This window comes from Ailuropoda melanoleuca, chromosome 14, assembly GCF_002007445.2.
Source record: "Ailuropoda melanoleuca isolate Jingjing chromosome 14, ASM200744v2, whole genome shotgun sequence".
Lineage (NCBI taxonomy): Eukaryota > Metazoa > Chordata > Mammalia > Carnivora > Ursidae > Ailuropoda > Ailuropoda melanoleuca.
In genome coordinates this window covers 49,794,446-49,807,632 of record NC_048231.1, presented here as the reverse complement: position 1 = coordinate 49,807,632, position 13,187 = coordinate 49,794,446, and the positions used below count along the sequence as shown (strand labels likewise).

Sequence of the window (13,187 nt, the reverse complement as noted above, 5' to 3'; positions counted from 1 at the left end):
TCCTTCTATTCTGAATGGCAGCCTAGCTGGATAAAATATTCTTGGCTGCATATTTTTCTCATGTAGTACCCTGGATGTATCATGCCCGTCCTTTCTGGCCTGCCAGGTCTCTGTGGATAGGTCGGCTAACAATCTAATGTTTCTACTATTGTAGTTTACAGACTTCTTGTCCTGAGCTGCTTTCAGGATTTTCTCTATGTCTCTGGAGATTTGTAAGTTTTCCTGTTAGATGTCAGGATGTTGACCTATTTTTATTGATTTTGAGGAGGGTTCTCTGTGTCTCCTGGATTTTGATGCCTGTTTCCTTCCCCAAATTAGGGAAGATCACCACTATAATTTGCTTCAATATACCTTCTGCCTGTGTTTCTCTTTCTTCTTCTTCTGGGATCCCATTTATTCTAATCTTGTTTTGCTTTATGGTATCACTTATCTCTCAAATTCTTCCCTTGTGATCCAGTAGTTGCTTATCTCTCTTTTTCTCAGCTTCTTTATTCTCCATCATTTGGTCTCCTACATCACTAATTCTTTCTTCTGCCTCATTTATCCTGGCAGTTAGAGCCTCAATTTTTTATTGCACCTCATTAATAGCCTTTTTTATTTTGACTCGGTTAGATTTTATTTCTCCTGAGAGGGATTCTCTGGTGTCTTCTATCCTTTTTTCAAGCCAGCTAGTAACTTTATAATCATTATTCCGAACTCTAGTTCTGACATCTTACTAATGTCCATATTGGTTAGGTCCCTGGCAGTCAATACTGCCTCTTGTTCTATTTTTTGAGGTTAGTTTTTCCATTTTGTCATTTTGTCCAGAGAAGAACAGATGAACGAGAAAACAAAATGCTAAAAGGGTAACAATTACCTGGGAAAGTATACTCTAAACAAATCAGAAGAGTCCCAAAACCAGGGGAAAAAGAAAAAAAAAAAAAGAATATGATCAGGCTGGTGAACAGTACAGAGACATACACTAGATTTTGGGTGTATTTTGGTCTGTTTGAAGAAACTGCATTCCAAAATTTTAAAGAAAGAAAACATATATTTACAAAAATAAGGTTAAATACAGTGAAATGATGGAATATGACTGTAACAATGAACATTTAAAAAATATTTTTAAAAAGGAATTGATAAGAAGTTCACTGAAGAAAGAATGAAGAAAAATTAAAAACAAAGAGAGAGAAGAATGTGACCAGGCAGGTGAGTAGAACAGAACCATATAGTAGGTTTTGGGTATATTTTGGTCTGTTAGAGGAAACTGCATCCCAAAATTTTAAATAAAGAAAAACTTATATGTATACATACAAAAAAAAAAAAAGATTGAATACAATGGATAGAATATGACTGTGAAAATGAAAAGTAAAAAAGATTTTTAAAAAGGAATTGATAAGAAATTGGTTGAAAAAGGAAAAAAAGAAAAATTCAAAAAGAAAAAAAAAATAAAGAAAATTTAAAAAATTAAAGTTGAAAGACTAAAGAAAGCCATGAATTCTCTGTGCTGTATTCCCCTAGCGCTGGAGTTCTGCAGTTCTCACTGATGGTAAACTTGGTCTGGGCTGGACATTCTTGCTGATCTTGCAGGGGAGGGGCCTGCTGCAGTGAGTCTCAGGTGTCTTGGCCCAGGCGGAACCGCACGGCCCTTGCCAGGGGCCAGGCTAAGGAATCCGCTCCGGTTTGCTCTCTGTAGCTTTTGTTCCCTGAAGGCTTTCCATAGAGCCTTAGAGGATGAGAATGAAGATGGCGGCCTCCCAGTCTCTGGCCCCAGAGTCGAGAGCTCGGCGCCCCCCTCCTCAGTGAGCCCTCAGAGGAAAGCAGTCAGTCACTCCTGTCTCCCTGGTCTCTGTCCACACTCCGTGCTCACCTGGCCCGTGACCAAGCGTTTCTATCTCTGGTGCGTGACCCCGTTTGGAGTCTCCAAACCCAGCAAATTCCTGTGGTGGGCCCCCGCCCCGCTCCTCCCGGATCTGCCGCTTGTTGGGCCCCTGCTCAGAGCTGTGGCCCGACTGTGCCGCGGATCGCGGGTTATGGCCACCCCGAGCTGAGAGCCCACTCCTCGGCTTTGCAGCCGGCTTCCCCGCTCCGATACCTGGGAGCTCTGCGCACTCAGGCACCCGCAGTCTTTCTGTGACCCCGCGGGTCCTGAGACCACGCTGTCCCTGCGAGGGTTCCACCCCCTGCTTAGCTGCTAGAGTGATGTCCCTCACCAGAGCGGACTTCCACAAGTTCCGATTTTGTGCTCCGCGGCTCCATCGCTTGCGGGCAGCCGGCTGACGGAGGCTTCCTCCCCCCAGGTCTGTCTTCCTATATATCACCCTCAGATTCACTTCTGCTCAAGTCCTGCCTTCCAGAAAGTGGTGGCTTTTCTATTTGTAGAGTTGCTGCTATTCTTTTCTTCGATCTCCGGGTTGTGTTGCAGGTGTTCAGAATGGTTTGATAGCTACCCAGCTGAATTCCTAGAACCAGGCGAAATTTAGGTCACCACTCGTCTGCCGTCTTGGACCACCGATCTGAACATTTACTTTTTGATGTAGAAATGTATATTTAGAAAGTACAGGAAGGATGATATCAAGAATTCAGATGTGTAGTAGACACATTAACTGGGGCAACCTCCTTTTCACCATTACCTTTTCACTGTATCCTAGTCCATGTTGTTATAGCAAGACACCCCTCTCTAGCTCAGGAATTTGGAACTTGAAGATAGTGACCCAGAAACGAAGTCACATTCATGGCAGTACTCTGGAAAGAAGTTCTACCAATGGAATTCTCTGGAGTTGACCTACTTCCTACACTTCCCAGTTTGATTCCTTTGATTCTGACATCTACCCCCAACAATCTTCCAGTTAAAAGCTTTTCCTTGCTTAAGAATCTGTTTCTGTTGGGGGTGCCTGGTTGGCTCAGTTAGTTAAGCATACAACTCTAGATTTTAATTCAGGTCATGATCTCAGAGTCTGAGATGGAACCCCACATCGCGCTCTGCACACTGGGACTGGAGCCTGCTTAAGATTCTCTCTCTCTCTCTCCCTCTGCCCTATCCCCAACTTGTGTGGTCTCCCTCTCTTTCTAAAAAAAAAAAAAGAAGAAAGAAAGAAAAGAATCTGTTTCTGTTGATTGCATCAAAAGAATACCAATGGTATGTTGCTTATGAAATGCCTTAAAATCAGGTCAGAGATATCAAAACGTTACAAATTGTATAGTTATTAAAACAGTGTGGTACTAGTGTACTAACGTACATATCCATGGTGTGGATATCCCCAGAAATAGCTCTATATGCACAAAATGTAAAGAATAAGGTAAAGGTGGTGTTACTTACCAGTGCAAAATTGTTATTAGATAAACGTGGGAACATCTGGGTGTCTTAGTGAGCTCAGGTTGTTATAACAAATACCACAGACAGGGTGTCATAAACAATAAACATTTATTTCTCGGGGCACCTGGGTGGCTCAGTCCATTAAGCATCTGCCTTCGGCTCAGGTCATGATTTCAGGGTCCTGTGATAGAGCCCCACATTGGGCTCCCTGCTCAGCGGGGAGTCTGCTTCTCCCCCTCCCTCTCCTCCCCACTTGTGCTCCCCCCGTCTCAAATATATAAAATATTTTTAAAAATAAACATTTATTTCTCATAGCTCTGGAGGCTGGGAAGTCTAAAATCAGGGTGCCAGCAGGGTCAAGTTTTTGGTAAGGGCCTTCATCCTGGTTATGTGCTCACATGGTCTTTCTTTGGTGTGTACGCACAGAGAAAGAGATCTCTGTCTCTTCCTTCTTTTATAAGAACACTGATCTCATCGTGGGGGCTGTACTCCCAAGACCTTATCTAAACCCAATTGCCTCCCAAAACCTCCACCTCCAATACCATCACATTGAGGATTAGTTAGGGCTTTAACATATAAACTTTGGGAAGGAGACAAACTTTCATTCCATAGTGTTAACCATCTGAGAAAGAATAAAACTTAAATCATACCTCACACCTTATGCCAGAATACATTTTGTATTGATCAAAGATTTAAATACAAAAAAATTGAACTATAAAAGTACCCCCCAAAAGAGAATTATTTTTTAATCTTAGGGTAGGAAAGACCATTTTAATTGCAATTTAAAAGTTTTATAGCTAGTAAAGAGAAGACTGATGCATTTTACTACAAAGCCAAAACTTGAATTTGGGAATTAAAAAAAAAACATAAACAACGAAAAAGACCTGATACGTTGGAAAAATTTTTTTGATGTCAGTAAGAAAAAGAGTTACAACCTCATAATAAAATAGTTGAAGTATATAAATGGACTATTCAAAGAAAAGGAAATGCCAGTGACTATGGAAGATTCCTAACCTCTCTCAAAATTTGAGAGATGCAAATTAGAATCTGAACACATAAAAGCACGGAAATACCATTTTCATGTATTAAAATTGACGATGATCAACATTTTTTCAGCTATGAAATGTTCAGAGTTCAGCAATGTTCAAAGAGTCGTATAACACCTAACATTGAGAGGTTGCAGGAAATCAGTCATGGATCCTGTGGTTTTGCACAGCCTCTTTGCTGGGGAGGGGTGCACTTGGTGGATCTGCATTGATCCCACTATTTATCCTACAGATACTACTCACAAGGGCATCCCCTCAACATTGTAATGCAAAGTCCTGGACCTAAGTGTCCAACAGTGGTTAGTGAGTAAACGATGGTACATTCTTATAATGGAATAACGGTGCAGAATAGTGGAGATTGTCTGAGATCTATTGTTAACAGAAAAAAGCAAGATGTAGAATTATGTATAATATTCTACAGTTTGTGTAAAACAGAAAAAAATTATGTCTGTATTAGCCTGTGTGCAAGTAAGTGTCCGGAAGGATTCACCAGAAAATGAAAACATTGGCTGCCTCCAGGGATGGGAGATGAGAGGCTGAGGGACAGGGTAGGAAGGAGACTTTCATTTTATGCCCTTTTGACCTTTGAATTGTGAGCCATGAGAATGCATTACCTTAAATTAAATAAACAAAAATTTAAAAGGACATGAACAGATACTTCCCTAAAAAAGTCCCTATTGCAGCAAAATTGTATATCTCGATGAATGACTAGATGTGCCGAGTCTCTGATAAGAATGTTACCCTAAGGAGTCTTGATTATAACTGATAGACTCCATCTGTTGATCTCATCGTGTTTCGGGTAATGACGTATTTTCAGTTCTCAGATTCTAATGAATAGTTTCCAAATAAGGTCTAAGATTTGAGCAGTAAGATTTTAGGACGGGTAGTCATGCCATTTGTGCCTTTGACTAGCATGGGATTTACTTCCTTGGCCTCGCACAGGAGGTCAGGAGTATAAATTCAGTCCGTAGTTTAACAGCTGCATTCCGCTTCCTTCAACTAATCAGAACCAACAAAACACCAGCAAAAATCTTCAGATCTTCATTTTAAAATTCCAGGAGAAGGATCTTTAAGAAGAACGTATCTGTGATCCCATAAACACGCTAAGAAGTAGTTCACACCTGTTGCTTCACTGATCATCTGTGAGGTGCCCACCTCCTCACGGCTTTTCTCTGTTCCCGCTTCCCCCACCCCAATAAAGGGGCGTCCGTCACATTCTTGACTTGGAATTTCCTCGCTCTTGCCAGTTTTGTAGAGTTCGGTGCATTTGGCTGGACCCAGAACCCCCAGGGCGGGAAGGAGGAAGCACAAGAGCGTCTTCATTTTAAGGTAATTGTTAATTTATTAAAGGAAACCTTGTCCATCAGAGTGTTTACAACTCTCCCTTTTGTGAGCTGTTCTGAGTAGACATACCAGATTTCCTCCGACGGACCTTTTTACACAAGTACAGGGCTCCGAACAAAGAGCTCCTTCCAGAAGGGCCCAAGAGCACAGACTGTCAAGTGATTTCTAGGGCTAGTGGCGGGATGCCAGCCATGCTCACGCCCCAGGCTCCAGAAATGGATGTGACCTCTTGAAAGAACACATTCTTTTATTGATTAGGAATCTTGAATGAGATTCAAGAGGTGCAGGTGTTCGGCAGTTCTGGACACAAAACTCAAACAGCAGAGCCCCTGCCTTCCCCGGTGGCTGCATACAAGTCTATGGAACAAGGCGTGCTCACCTCCTCAGACAGGCACGTCTCCTGCACACGGACCACCTGACATCTGTGGCTTTTTGTCATTTCTCCCATCCCCTTTCTGTCTTTGCGGCCTAGGTACAAAGAAAAATAAACATCCACTTTTTCTTTTACTGCTTGATTTTCCTGATAATAAAGGGCTCCTAAAACAGATTGAAAAACAACTCACAATCCAATCTTTCTCAAATTCAGCTTTCCTGCTGGAAAACTGGAGAACTGAGCAGATAGGCCTGGCAGGCAAGGCTGGGGGTTCTCCTGTGGGTGCTTTGAGCCCAGACTAGATGGGGAGCAAGAAAGCAGGGAGTGGCCTGAGGTCACTACACGTTCTGCTGGCCACATGGGGAAGGTACAGAGCCTGTCAGCGGTGACTGCGCTCCCAGAAAGGGTGCCCCGTCACCAGCGCGGGGTGGTACCCTTCCCGATCATTCCCCTTTCAGTCAGCTGCATGTGTTGTGTGTCTGGTCTGACTGCACCTTGGGTTGCCCCACCGGCCACAGCGCTGAGGAGCTAAATCAAAGTCACCTGCATTAGCTCGATCCTTGGACGTGGACCAGGAGCACAGGTAGCCCAAGGCAGGCTGATTTCTGGGCTGGGCACAGACAGGGTGGGCCATAGCTACCCTCTGCTGGATATTAGAGCCAGGAGCTGCTGACAGAGCGGTGGCCACCAGTGGGGACCTGGCTGAAAGAATCCCACGAGGAGGATCCGCGCAGCCCTAGTGGGTGCTGTGCAAGCCCACGTTGTAGAGGAACAGAAAACAGAAGGAGAAGGTATGAGAAGGTGAGACACTGCGGAGGAGGGTGTGAGGAAGCTGAGTGGCCACAACCGCAGAGCAAAGCCTCCGGAGGTCCGGCTTCTATTGCTGAGGCCTCCAGACCTGCCTTGATTCCAGAATAATCCTCACTCCTACTGGTTCCCGGCTTTTCCTGTGTCTTAGTGCAGGTGTTTCCTTGCAATGAACCTCATTTGGTTTTGTTCATTTGTTTTTTGAGAAATCTTGGTGAGTCTCTGTTCTTTACAGCCCCAAATCCTAAGTAATAGAATGCCCTCCCAGTCGTTTTCTCCCCACACGTGGATGAAACCGGATCAGAATGAACTATTATTTTTAACTTGACAATGTGTTGTGAGAAGTCTTCTAAATATCACTGAAACTTTAGAGGATTTCCTTGCGAGGTACCCAGACTTCCAAACAGCTGTTGTCACAAAGCAAAGTCCAACTTGCTGCCATCCTGCCGAACAGATATCTGTGTAGAAACCCACTGAGAAGCTGAGCGACATCCTCTCCTGGTCCGCCTTCCCTGGAGCCGCTCCAGCCCCAGCCCTTGGGCATTTACTGCCTTTCCAGCAGGTCCACGGTGAGTTCCAGCAACGGCTCTCGCTTTCTCTGTCCCAAATCCATTTGTCAAGAGCACAGACATATTGCCACTGTCAAAAGGACATGAAATGAGCCCCAGAAAAGCAGGCAGCATCACTTCCAGTTCTATTCTGTGACATTTTAAAAAGAGCAAATCTGTCATTAAGATAAAAAACTAAAAAGCTGAGCTCTTTGGTATAACTTGAGTGAAGACGACCCTGCCATTGAACCATCTCCCAGGGCTATGAAGAAACAAGAAATGCAGCCCATTTAAACAACTTCAGTTACCTTCTGCCTATAACTTTCAGCCTCCTATGCTTTCAGCTTCTGTTGCTGAAGCATTTTTCCGTGGCAGCTGCAGCCAGGAGGTGCGGTAGCCACATGGCAGCCGTGGACCCAAGGAGCCTACCACGGGAGCCCTGGCATTTCAGGTCCCACGTGGAGGCACTGGCCATCTCTCGAGCCCTCCGAGCCCTTTATGACCCTGCAGTGTCCATCACCTGCTCTGCGTGGTGGTGGCCTCTGTTCCTGGCCATTGTTGACCTGGACCGAGCTCCATCCTCACCTCTGCGCTCATGGGAAGTGATGAGCGCTCTCACTACTTCAGGGGAGCTTGCCGGGAGCACTCGTGGGTGAACACTGTGAGAAATGTCCAGTGCTCGACCTCTAGCTGTTGGCTCTGTCTCACAACACAGATGGCCTCCCAGGCACCACCATTCCTATGTCATGGGTTGGTGGCCAGGCTGCCAGTGGGAGGGTTAACACCATGATACTTGCCAGCTCCCCTCCCGCATGTAGTTTACATGGTGCTCAACTGGGATTTTCTCCTGTCCCTTCTCTCTTTGTTTTCCCTAGGGTCATCCAGAAGACTGGGGACAAGGAAGAGTTCGGAAGGCTGTGATGCTGGCATTGTTCCATTGACAACGTGTCTTAGGTGTGTGGGAGGGAAACAAAAAAGAGAAATGTTGCTCTCTTCTCGCACTTTCTGCACCTGGGATTACCTGTCAGCCGCCATCCTTGTGGTCACACAAGGGTTATACAGTGGTCAGAACTCATTGGGCTGATCAAAAGGAATGAAATCTTGCCATTTGCAACAGCGTGTTTGGAACTAGAGGGTATGATGCTAAGCGAAGTCAGTCAGGGAAAGACAAATACCATATGATTTCACTCATATGTGGGATTTTAGAAACAAAACAGATGAACATAGAGGAAGGGAAGGAAAAATAAAATGAGATAAAAACAGAGAGGGAGGCTCGGGGCACCTGGGTGGTGCAGTCATTAAGCGTCTGCCTTCGGCTCAGGGCGTGATCCCAGCGTACTGGGATCGAGCCCCACATCAGTCTCCTCTGCTGGGAGCCTGCTTCTTCCTCTCCCACTCCTCCTGATTGTGTTCCCTCTCTTGCTGGCTGTCTCTCTCTGTCAAATTAAAAAACAAAAACAAAAACAAAAAACAGAGAGGGAGGCAAACCATAAGAGACTCAACTCTAGGAAACAAACTGAGGGTTGCAGGAGGGGAGGTGGGGGGGAGGGATAACTGGGCGATGGGCATTAAGGAGGGCACTTGATGGAATGAGCACTGGGTGTTATACGCAACTGATGAATCACTGAACTCTACCTCTGAAACTAATAATACACTATATGTTAATTAAATTAAATTTGAATAAAAAATTTGAAAAAAACAACTCATCAGGCTGAACACTGAACACCCCTGCATTTTGTTGTATGTTCATTATGTCTTCAGGGTTTTTTTTGATGAACGTTAAACCCCAGAACAGTGCCGCATCCTGCAATGTTAAGATGGAAATAAATTCGCCTTTCCTGTGGGCTCTGTGACTTGGACCTTGGGGCCCAGTGTTCCTTCCCACCCCTGCCCTCTCACCCTGTCTCATTTGACCATTGTGCAGACCGCCAGCTGATCCCTCTGCCCTGGTCCTGGCACCACCATTTCATTCTCCTCGTGCCACCAAAGGACCTTTTAAAATCAAACATTTCCATATTACTCCTTGCTTAGAGTCCTCAGTGCCTTCCCCTCGGCTAGTGAGCGGAAAAAATCCAAGATCTTCATTGTATGCAATGCCCTCCTCCGTGAGCGGGCTCCTGCCTGCCTCCCTGGCTTCAGCTCTCCTTGCTGCCCGACTCCCATTTCCCTGCTCTAGAAATACGAACTGCTTTCATCCCTCACACTCCCAGTTTGCCCTCTGCCGGAATTGCCCTTTCCAAAATTACTCAATTAAAGTTGGCGCCAGGACAAACACACACCGTGCTCATGGGCTTCCAGAACAGTGGTCAAGTGTTACATGTTCTCCTTAAATAGGGACAGTTCCCCCACTTTGTATCTGAGCCAGCTGTGAAGGCGGAGAACTGGGCCGGGGCCACAGGCCATCATTGAAGTGCTAGCTTTGCCCCTTTCTGACTCCACGTCCTTGGCCTTTTCACTTAGGATGTCTGAATCTTACTTTCTTTTATGTCAAACCAGGGTTACAAATATTCACCTTCAAGGAGGAGCAACACATGAACTGTTGGCTGTCAGGCAACTTTAGTGACTCTTCAGGGCTGCGCAAACGCATTCTGAGCTCAAGGCGACCCAAGTGCTGCGAGCAGAAAGCAACAAGGTCCACAGTGGGGCCTGGGCAATGTTTTACTGCCTGGTTTCTGTTTGAGAGTGTCTTCAGTCCTGGGAAGAGTTTTCTGTGGCCGGCTCTGGCTGTTCCATCAAACACCACAAGGATTCCTTCTCCGAGGGCAAATTCAAAAGAACGCGGCATCTGCCCTTAATTATGGTTAATGGTACTGGGAGCACATCTAATGTGCTCCAACATGGACAGGCTGGGGAAGGAGTTAGGACCAGTGGACAGAGCACTGGATGCAGGAGAATGATGTTCTAATTCTCTGCCACCAGCTTGACTTCCCTGGTCTTAATTCTCTCATCTCCCAGGGCTCAACTAAACTGGTGCTAGGGGCCCTTCTAGTTCTTATGTTCTATGTATGGCCAAGATAGAGTGGTGCAAAATGGGTGCTTTAAAAGCTGAGTTTTGGGGCTCCTGGGTGTCACCGTTGATTAAATATGCTCTTGGTTTCTGCTCAGGTCGTGATCTCAGGGTCATGAGATCAAGCCCCGTGTTGGGCTCCGCATTCAGCACAGAGTCTGCTTAAGATTCTTGCTCTCTCTCCCTCTGCCCCTCCCCACCACTCACACTCTCTCTCTCTCAAATGAATAAATAAATCTTTTAAAAAAAAATGAATACAAACTGAATTTTGAATAACATCCACCGTTGACTCCAGGACCAATCAGGCCACAGATATTAATTGATCTACAATGTGCTCGGTATGTAGTCCAATCTAACTAATCTGACCAGAAGGCTCATCAGCAAAATCCACTGATAGCCCAGTCTGTCTATTCAAATGGATGCCGGTTTCTCAGGACAAATCTCCTTCTTGCAGGACTAAGTGGTGCCTGCATTTAGAAGAGCTACTGTTGACCCTCGAACAACAGATGTGATCTGCTCAACTCCACTTAAATATGCACATTTTGTTCGATAAATACCATACAGTACTGTAAATGTATTTTCCTTATGATTTTTAAAAAAGTTTTATTTATTTATTTGAGAGAGAGGTGTTTGTTTATTTATTTGATGAGGTGTGATCGTCACCCTCTCTCACCACCCTCATGAATATGGGATTAGTGTCCTTATAAAAGAGACCTCAAAACTCTCTTTCCTCTGCGTGAGGACACAATGAGAAGTCAGCATCTGTAACCCGGAAGACGGTTGTCACCAGAAGCCAACCACACTGGCACCCTGCTCTCAGACTTCTAGCCTCCAGGACTGAGAGAAGAAAACTGCTGTTTTGAAGCCGCCCAGTCTGCAGTAGTCACATCAGCGAGAACAGACGGAAGAGGCCCCCTTAACCCCTGCTGAATAGCAAAGCCAGCTAACACAGTCACTCTGGGTCAGGGTCCTCTGCTATTCTGCTTCTTCACCTTTTTTTTCTTTCCTTGTTTAAAATATTTTATTTATTCATTTGAGAGAGAGAGGGCATATGTGAGGGGGAGCGGCAGAGGGAGAGGGAGAAGCAGACTCCCCACTGAGCAGGGAGCCCGATGTGGGGCTCGATCTCAGGACCCTGGGATCATGGCCTGAGCCAAAGGCAGACGATTAACCCACTGAGCAACCCAGGTGCCCCTTCTCTGCTCTTCTGGACCAAGTGTCTCAACATAGACACTCCTGCCAGTTGAGGAGCACATCATCAGCCGTGCCGGGCTCACCTGGGGTCACTGACGGGACAAGCATCTGTGCTTCTTCTTTTCTTTTCACACTAACTGTCCTTTAAGGAAAAAATGGAAGAGGTCAGGCCATTAAGCAGACAGGGACAGTAAAGCGGAATCAAAGGAGCACGCATGGAGTGCATGCCCCCTTGTGATCAGGAAAATGGGCTTTTGTAAGTGCACACCCAACAAGAGCTGCTGCTGTTTTCCTCATTTACATAGCAATGCATAGAGGAATGAATATATAAACAAGGATTTCCGGGCTTTGATATCAACAGTAATAGTTTTTTTTTTTAAGAATTATTTATGTATTTGAGAGAGAGAAAGCGTGAGCGGTGGGGGTGGGGAGGGGTAGAGGGAGGGAAAGAGAATCTCCAGCAGACTCCCCATTGAGCAAGGAGCCCAATGCAGGGCTTGATCAGGACCTGAGCTGAATCAAGAGTCAGACACTAACCAACTGAGCTACCCAGGTGTGCCTACAGTAATCGTTTTTTATTGCTGTTCTTAAATCACTATAAACTCAGTGGCTGAAAACAACATAAATTTGTTCTTAGAATTCTGGAGGTCGGGGCGCCTGGGTGGCTCAGTCTTTAAGCGTCTGCCTTCAGCTCAGGGCATGATCCCGGCGTTCTGGGATCGAGCCCCACATCAGTCTACTCTGCTGGGAGCCTGCTTCTTCCTCTCCCACTCCCCCTGCTTTTGTTCCCTCTCTCGCTGGCTATCTCTCTCTGTCAAATAAAAAAAAAAAAAGAGAGAGAATTCTGGAGGTCAGAAATTCAAAATTAATTTTATTGGGCCAACATCAAGGTATCAACAGGGCAGTTTCCTTTTGGAGGCTCTAAGTGGAGAATCCATTTCCTTGCCTTTTTCAGTTTCCTGCGGCTGCCCACATTCCTTGGCTTGTGGTCCCTCCTTTAGCTTTGAAGTGCAACACTTCAGACTCTGTCTTCTCCAATATTCTTGACCCTTCCTGCTTCCCTCCTATGAGAACTCTGAGATGACATTAGTCCACCCAGATAATCCAGGACCATCTCAAGACCCTGAACTAACTCAGACCTGCACCTGCCCTCTTCCACAGAAGGTAATATTCACAGGGAGTTAGGAGGTGGGTGTCTGTAAGGGCCATATTCACTGACATCACCAACCACCAGAGAGCATCTCGGGAAGCACCTTGCTGGTGGTCCAGACCCGCGTCACACTTCTCAAACTGAGTTATGTGTACCCAGGACTGCTGGGAGCAAGAACGTGGAACATGAACTTTATTTCATGAGAAGTGATTTAAGACATGACTTTAATATTTAAATAAACATAGACATGTTATAGGATAGGATGCAAAATTCTCATGTGTTTTAAAAACGAAAATGTAAGTCTTTAAAAACAAATGTACCCTCTAGTAGTGTGGTTCTTTGGGATTCATCCCAAGACCCTTGTGGTGGTTGGCCCTCCTCTACCACGGGGCCGCTGCTGGAACCAACTCTTCCACACGTGAG

At 45.5% G+C, this 13,187-nt stretch overlaps 1 long non-coding RNA gene across 3 annotated transcripts in view; it reads left to right on the top strand.

Moving 5' to 3' along the window:
- Window positions 1-10,285, top strand: part of LOC109489365 — a 39,136-nt gene extending 28,851 nt beyond the window's left edge. Inside the window, exons 3-6 of one of the 3 annotated variants that reach the window (XR_004620410.1) lie at window positions 5,589-5,670; window positions 7,320-7,434; window positions 8,289-8,367; window positions 9,910-10,285. This is a non-coding gene — a long non-coding RNA (uncharacterized LOC109489365). Of the gene's footprint in view, window positions 1-5,588; window positions 5,671-7,319; window positions 7,435-8,288; window positions 8,570-9,909 lie in introns of those variants that run through there. The other 2 variants (XR_002142335.2, XR_002142336.2) reach the window with 2 other exon arrangements.
- Window positions 10,286-13,187: the final 2,902 nt, after the last annotated feature.